A 7,980-nucleotide genomic window follows, 5' to 3' on the forward strand; every position below is an offset into this window, starting at 1 on the left:
GGTGGGCTGATGGCGAGAGGGCGGTGCCCTTTCCCCCGCCAGGGGCAAAATAGTGAGATGGTCCCGTTCCCTCCAGCCGGCCTGCCTGCCCTCGTTCCGGCCTTGGCTTGTGCCCTGGCGCCCTGGCGCCCTGACGCCCTGACGCGGGGCGGTCTCTGGGAAGAGACCGGAACCCTGGCGTGGCTGCGCGGGGCTGAGGTCCTCCGCCCCAGACCCGCTGGACGGTCCCCTGCGGGGAGGAAGGGCGGCCGGCGAACGGGCCTCGAAGATCTCGGTACCTGAGGCAAAGCCCAGGGCGGTGACGGTTCCCCCGCCAACAACCAGAAGACTGGGACTTGGCTGTCCAATCTCCCGGGCCTTCTTTTTCCCCCAGGAGAAACAGGGAAGGCGCGGGACCCCGGGAGAAACGGGGCCCCCGGGGAGGCGCGGGACCCCGGGGGAGGCGCGGGGCCCCGGGGAAGGCGCCGAACCCCCACCACTCCCGCGCGCACTTCCTCCCGTGAACTGCCGCCTCGGCAGAGCCCAGGGCGGCGGGGCAAAGCCTCGAATCGTTCCGCTCCCTTCCGAAGCCCAGCACCGCGGCTCGCACCTGGAAGAGGCGGAGAACAGAGGATGTCGTGGTTCAAAGCCAGGGAGGGCAGGAAAGTCCATGAGACTCTTCATCTCCAACGAATCATCAAAAAGCCACACGTGGAACTGTGGTTCAGATTGGGAGGCACTGAGCCCCAAGGGAGAAAGCTAAGGGACAGCGCCCAGACCCGGAGTTCAAGCCCCGGGACCACCACACTCACACGCGCACACACGCACTACACACCCGTGCACGAGCACACACACGCGCACACACTACACACATGCGCACACACACTACACTACATGCACGCACACACTACACACACGCACGCGCGCACACACACGCACACACTACACTACATGCACACGCACACTACACACACATGCACACACACTACACTACATGCACGCGCACACTACACACACGCACACACACTACACTACATGCACGCGTACACTACACACACGCACGCGCACACACTACACACGCACACACTACACACGAACACACACGCGCACGCACACTACACGCACGCACACACGTGCACACACACTACGCACACGCACGCACACACTACACACGCATGCACGCACACACTACACACACGCACACACACTACACACACGCACACACACACTACACATACACTACACACGCATGCACGCACACACGCACACACTACACACATGCACACTACACGCACACATACTACACACACGTACGCACACACACTACATACACACACACACACACAATTGCGCGGCATGGGTACTGAGAGTAAACTGAGGCCCTTAAGGACTAGTGCATTGTGAAGCTCAATCCCTCAACCATTCAGAAACAAGTTTCACAGAAGATAAAAATGTTCCCAAATCTACTGCCCATATGGGGGGAAGCGGGAATTTATTCGACGTGGGAGACTTTTCTACCATAAACCATCCAGTGTATAGTGCCTTTTGACTCATCTGAAATAAGGGACCTGAAGAGCAGTGAGCCTAATTAAACCTACACAAAGTTTTGAACAGTGATGAGTACAAATCGTTCTAAAAACTGAAAATACCAAGACTCCTTTCTTGAGGTAAAATAAAATGAAATGTACTTAAGCCTTTTAACCACAAAATAAATTAGCCGGCTCTCTTCCCTCTGTCCCCTACAGAATAATATTTATGGACACAGTTGTTTGGATTTAGTCTGAAATCAGTTAATCCACATCTAGAATGGCATGTTTGGAAACTGAGTGTCCACCCTCATAGTGTGGTACTTTGAGGACTCATTTCTCCCCAGTTGCCTGAGCACTGGCCACTTGGTTTTGCAACAGTAACTCAACATTTTTGCGTCTCAGTTTCTTCATTTAAAAAGTGGTGCTTGTAGGGGATTAAATCCATTCTTAGGGATCAAATGATTTGAATAAACTGGGCACATAACTACAACCTGGGAAGCCAGGAAAGAGAGGATCACAGTTTAAGCCCATCTCAACCAATAGCCAGTAGAGGTGATAGGCGTCTTTCATCCCATCTATGCCGTTGTGGAAACAGGAGGGTCTCAAGCCAGGCCAGTCGGGCCATGAAAGCACAGGGGAGTTTGGAAACATGACCCAAGTGGCAGAGAACTAGTAGGTAAAGGCTCCAGCTGCTGAGAAGGAAGGGGGGAGATATGTAAAACCCTTGACACATAAATATCATGTTGCTAATGGAATTAACACAGATTTGTGACATTCCACAGACTAACAATTATGAGGCTTTCATTTAATTTTGCTTTCCCCATCCTGGGGCTTAAACTCTGGATATAGGTGCTGTCTCTGAGCTTTTGTGTTCAAGGCTAGGGCTCTACCACTTGAGCCACAGCTCCACTTCTGGTCTTTTGTGGTTAACTGGAGATAAAGGTTTCATGAACTTTCCTTCCTTGATCCTCAGATCTCTGCTAGAATTACAGGTGTGAGCCGTTGGTGTGAGATGAGGCTTTCATTTTTTTTTCCAGTCCTGGGGCTTGAAATCAGGGCCTGAGCACCGTCCTTGTGCTTTCTCAAGGATAGAGCTCTACCATTTGAGCCACAGCAGCACTTTCGGCTTTTTTTGTGTATGTGGTACCGAGGAATTGAGCTTTGGGTCTTTGTGAATGCTAGGCAAGCATTCTATCACTAGGCTGAACTCTTTGCCCCAAGGCTTTCATTTTTAAAGAGATTGTGAGCTCACTGTGCACAAGAATTCTGACTTGGCACCCTCAATAACTAGCTCCAGATCCTGAATATTTATGAATGGGTTCTTAGAAACCAGGTGTGAGAAAAGCGAAAAATGGAGCTCCAAAAGACCTTGGTAGCAACAGTCTCTGATGAATGGTCACACAAATTGCTGTCACAGAGTATCCACCTAGAATGAGCAGGTCCAGGCAGCACCTGGCTTTGTGCTCAGAGCCTCCTGGCTAAGGCTCTGATGAGTTCAGGACCAGTGGTCAAGGTAGTGGCTACTCTAGATGCACAGAGGAGTGGGAGGGTTATGGGGGTAGAGGAAGAGAGGGAGAGCAGGAGAGCGTGAAAAAAAGTCGTTCCTTAAAAATGTTTATATTTTTTGTTTTCACGTTTTCTTGGTCATTTGAGCTCTGAAGACAGAATGTGAATATTCAAACCATTCAAGCTTGAAAAATGAAATTTTCTATGGCTTTGTCAAATCCTTCTTACTCAGAGGTCACCTATTCATAGCCTATCTAGCGATTATACTCTCCATTCCTATGGAAGGCTTCCCTGATGGACTGACATCCACTTACGAGTCCTCAGCTAATAAGAAATTTGCAAATTGGTATATCAAGAATGGTGCCTGGTCTAGGGAAGGTATGACTAGCATGGAAAGTAGACCATGAGTGAATATGAGACGAAGGCCTGACTTCCACTGAGAAATTGCGTGTGTGTCGGGGGGAGGAGTCCATTTACTTACATTCACTTCTGATTGTCCTTATCCAAGTGTGTGTGTGTGTGTGTGTGTGTGTGTGTGTGTGTGTGTGTGTGTAAATATACAAACCCAGAACTAGGCAGACTGATACATGCCTGTGATCTCATCTATAACCTCAGCACTTAGGATGCTGAGGCACAAGGATGGAGACTTAGAGGCCAGCCTGATCTAGCTAGCAGGACTCTGTCTCGTACATATACATTTAAATGCACATACATATATATATATATATATATACACATCTACATTACCATTTTAACCAATGGCATTAAGTATATTCATGCTATTGTACAACTCAGACATTTCTAAAATTTTCATCTTCTAAAATGGAAGCTCTGTACTCACTGCCCCTGGCAACCACTGTTCACTTTCTGTATCTATGCATTTGATGACTCTGGTACCTCAAGGAGTAGAATACTGCAATATGTGTTCTTTTGTGCCTGGTTTATTTCACTTGGCATCCTGTCTTCTGAGTTTATCCACGTAGCAGTGTCAGAATTTCCTTCTTTTTTTTAAGGCTGAACAGTATTCCTTTGTGTAGCTACAGAATGTGTGTTTTTTTTTTTTCTTCCAGTCCTGGGTTTGAGCTCAGGGTCTGAGCACTGTCCTTGGACTTTCTCAAGGCTAGAGCTCTACCACTTGAGCCTCAGCACCACTTCTGGCTTTTTCTCTATATATGTGGTACCAAGGAATTGAACCGGGGTCTTCATGCATGCTAGGCAAGCACTCTACCAGTAGGCCAAACTCCCAGCCCTGAGAATGTTTTGTTCAGGCATTTATCTTTCTGTCCATGGATGGCTTCTGCACTTTGGCTACTACAAATAATGTTGTTGTGGACATGGATGTCCAAATGTCTGTTTGCCTCTGTGCCTTTGCTCTGTTTGGGTCTATACTCTGGGGTGGGCAACCAAGTTAGAACACTGTCCTATCAGTCATGTTCACTTTAGCACCAGCAGGTCTGGTCTGGCAGTCTCTAAAGCCATTTGTACGTAGCAAGGAGAGTTTAAGAGCTGGCTACATGGAAAAAGAAATCCAGCGAGATCCCTAAAGGGAACTGAAAGACATGGGGGTGGTGTGTGGAGAGAACTCGTGACTTGCACAGGTCCAGACTAGAACATGGTATTTCCTCCCCTCCCCCGGCCACACCATTTTTAGCAAACTCAATGACTTCATTCTTCCCCAGATTCCTAACATCTGTCCTGCCTCAAGACTACTGGCACATCCCCTGTGGGACTAAATGGAGTCCTAGGAGAACACTGTACCCAGCCCCTCCTACAGAGCTCCAGCTTCTAACCTCCTGAGTGCCAGCAGAGCAAGCAAGCCAGATGGGAACAGGACACCTGAAGGTTTAAGAGGAGAGGACCCAAGGAAAAAATGGAGTTGGCTATTTATTAGTGCATTTGAGTAATTGGGAAAATATTCTGGGCACCTGGAAGAGCTGGTGGTGTACTTGGAAAAAAGAAATATGAGTACATAAAGAACCCAGCAAGAGAACAAAAGGAAACAATAAACTCCAAGGAAAACGGTGTTCAAGCTGGGAAATGCGGATTGCATTGCACTTCTTGGCTCACAAGTGAGCAATATGATCATAGTAACAAGGAGATTACAAGCTTATGACACACTAGATTAGAAGGAAGAGTCACAGACATGCCTCATCTCTTGTAACAGGAAGTCAAGAGATAATGTCTAAAATGATCAACGGTGAAAAAATGATAAACAGTGGAAAGGGGTGTATTACTTAGAAATATGACAAGAAATGCCATAACTCAAGAGTTGAAATTGTGCAGAAGGAATTTGAGAGCTTCCTGGTACAAGCTTTTAAAAACTGATTTTTTAAAAAATCACAGGTATTTTATATTCAAAGGTTTATATATAATTACCTAGGAGCATACATATATTATTTTTAATTACCCTTGTTTTTTCAGTTGTAGGTGTTGAACTAGAGGCCTGGGAGCTGTCCCTGAGCTCTTTTGCTCTACCACTTGAGCCACAGTGCCACTTCTGGTTTCCTGGTGGTCAATTGGAGATAAGAGTCTCATAGACTTTCCTGCAGAAGCTAGCTTCTAACCACGGTCCTCAGATCTCAGCTTCCTGAGTAGCTAGGATTACCATCTTGAGCCACCACCAGTACCCAGCACACTTTTTAAATATAAGGCATAATTAGTAACTCCAAAGCAATCACAGATGTGAATTGTGTCCATGATTTTAAGAGCCATTATTCTTCTCCATTCAAATATATGTTCAACACATGCTTTCCTCCAAACACAGTGCAACTTAATGACAGCTGTGGAAGAAAGGGGGGAGACAAACTTTAAAAGCAACCTCCTCACAGCAAAATGGCCCCAATTGCAAAGAGAGATCTTTGTCACGGAGGAGGGCCAGCGTTTTCAGCTGACAGGGAACCGATGGGGAGTGGCCTGGGAGCTGGCAGGAGCCACATTCCAGCCTCGCGTCCTGAACACTCTGTTCAGGGCTAGACAGAGATTTCAGTACAGAAAATTGCGGACCTCTTAAAAAATAATTAGCTATGATCACGAGTACAAGCATCGGCACTGAAGAAAAACTAAGTAAGCTTCCATGTTAAAGGAACTCAGTATTCCCAAGATTTCTTGGTATCTTGTGACCCAGCTTGTCAGTCCTGTGAGTCCTCAAAGGCCCTGTGCGAGCTGTTGGTGGGCATCCATCACCAGGAAGCATGGCTGCTAGTCTTTCTGCCCAGGCTCAACTGCAGAATCATGACTGAGCTAAGACTGAGATTCCCTGCCTAAACCACCACCTCTAGCTGCACCAGGAGAAGCCTCATCACCCGGAGTCCACGAGCACGATAGGAAACTTGAACAAGCATGGCCGCGTTTGGCAGCACCCACTGCCTGCTGGCTCCGAAGGGACAGAATCCCAGTTGGAACTATTTTAAAAGACAATTATTAGGTCCATTGACTGGAAGTCAGAGCAGAGGACTGGGAAGAGACTGGCTGCAAATGTCACTGCTTCTTCATAGTTCAATGTTGTCATTATTCTTTCAGTCTCTTTCTCTTTTTGTCAGTATTTCTGTCTCTGCCTGTTTCCTCTCTCCAGTAGCCATAGTAACCTGTAAGAATGGATTCTGGTTTCATATTAAATGCACACCTATATTCATTCCCCCTCCCCCCCCCACACACAGTTGCATGCACACATGTGAACATTCAGAACCACTCATTGCATCCTGAGCCTAGAGGATAAAGAGTACTGAGACATGGACCCTGTGTTTAACAGCCAACGGTTTAGTGATCAAGAGTTCCAAAGGTGAACAAGCCAGTGTAACCAGAAGAAATGGGGAAGGATTATGGGCCAGCAAGTACACAAATCCATGTGTTCCTAACTATGTACACATATATGTATGTATATATACACACACACACACACACATATATATATACATATATATATATATATATATATGCTTAAGCACACCACACAGAATAGTATTTAGGAATAGTACAAAGAATAGTATTTAGGAAGTAATAATCATTCGTATCTGGGAATCAATGAAATCTATTGCTAGGAAAAAGGCTACACTCTGAGCCTGTTCAGATTGCTCTCATAAAACCATATTCCAGGATATACACAGAGTTCTTTTCTACTGTTACAACAGCTTTTCTGCAAATGCTTTTTTTTTCTGGTACCATTGTTTGAGATCGGGTTGTGCTTACTTGACTTGTGTTGTACTATTTGAGCCATGCCTCCTGCCCCACTTACTTTTTGCTCGTGGACTTTTCTGAATGAGCTGGCCTCAGTCTGTGATCGTCTGTACCCAGGATTACAGTCATGAGCCACCATCCTCAGCTGAACTTTTTTTTTTTTTTTTTTTGCCTATTTGGCAGTGGTGAGGCTTGAACACAGACTCTCCCTCATTCTGAGCAGGTGCTCCAGTACTGGAGCTGTTCCTCCAGCCCCTGATTTGCTCCAAGTCCAGATGTTTCTCACCAGCTACATACCATGGAGGTGCAGAATGGAAGAGATGGCAGTCTCAGCAGATGGGGGCCCAGAAGATCTGGCAGAAGCTGCCTGCTGTGTGCGTGGGTGTTTCTCAGCGATGAAAACATTGCACCTAAGTTTCCTGTGGTTTTACTGGGAGGTGGGCAGCAGGAACTTGGGTCCTCTGGTAAGCCAACCCGCCCATTCCAGATTCTGTCCCTCTGGTGTTCAGACTTCATCCCCTGTGTGCCACCCCTGCAGTGGGGGTCTGTTCTGTCCCCACAGTGGCCTGGACTGACTGCAAATGAGAGCAGGCTGGATAAACGGAGTCCTAATTACTCTGATTGAGGTGAAGGACTTCAGCCAGGAGTCTGAGGAGGGGATGGGGTGGGGGCTGGAGGCTGGGGAGGGGATGGGGGGGCAGGAGAGAGGAGAAGGGGAGCAAGGGCTTCCCCCTTCAGTGCTACCAGGGACCCAGAGAATTGTGCTTACACTGACTCAGGGGACCCAACTGCT

Source organism: Megascapheus bottae, chromosome 4 (genome assembly GCF_031878675.1).
Source record: "Megascapheus bottae isolate mThoBot1 chromosome 4, mThoBot2.hap1, whole genome shotgun sequence".
Lineage (NCBI taxonomy): Eukaryota > Metazoa > Chordata > Mammalia > Rodentia > Geomyidae > Megascapheus > Megascapheus bottae.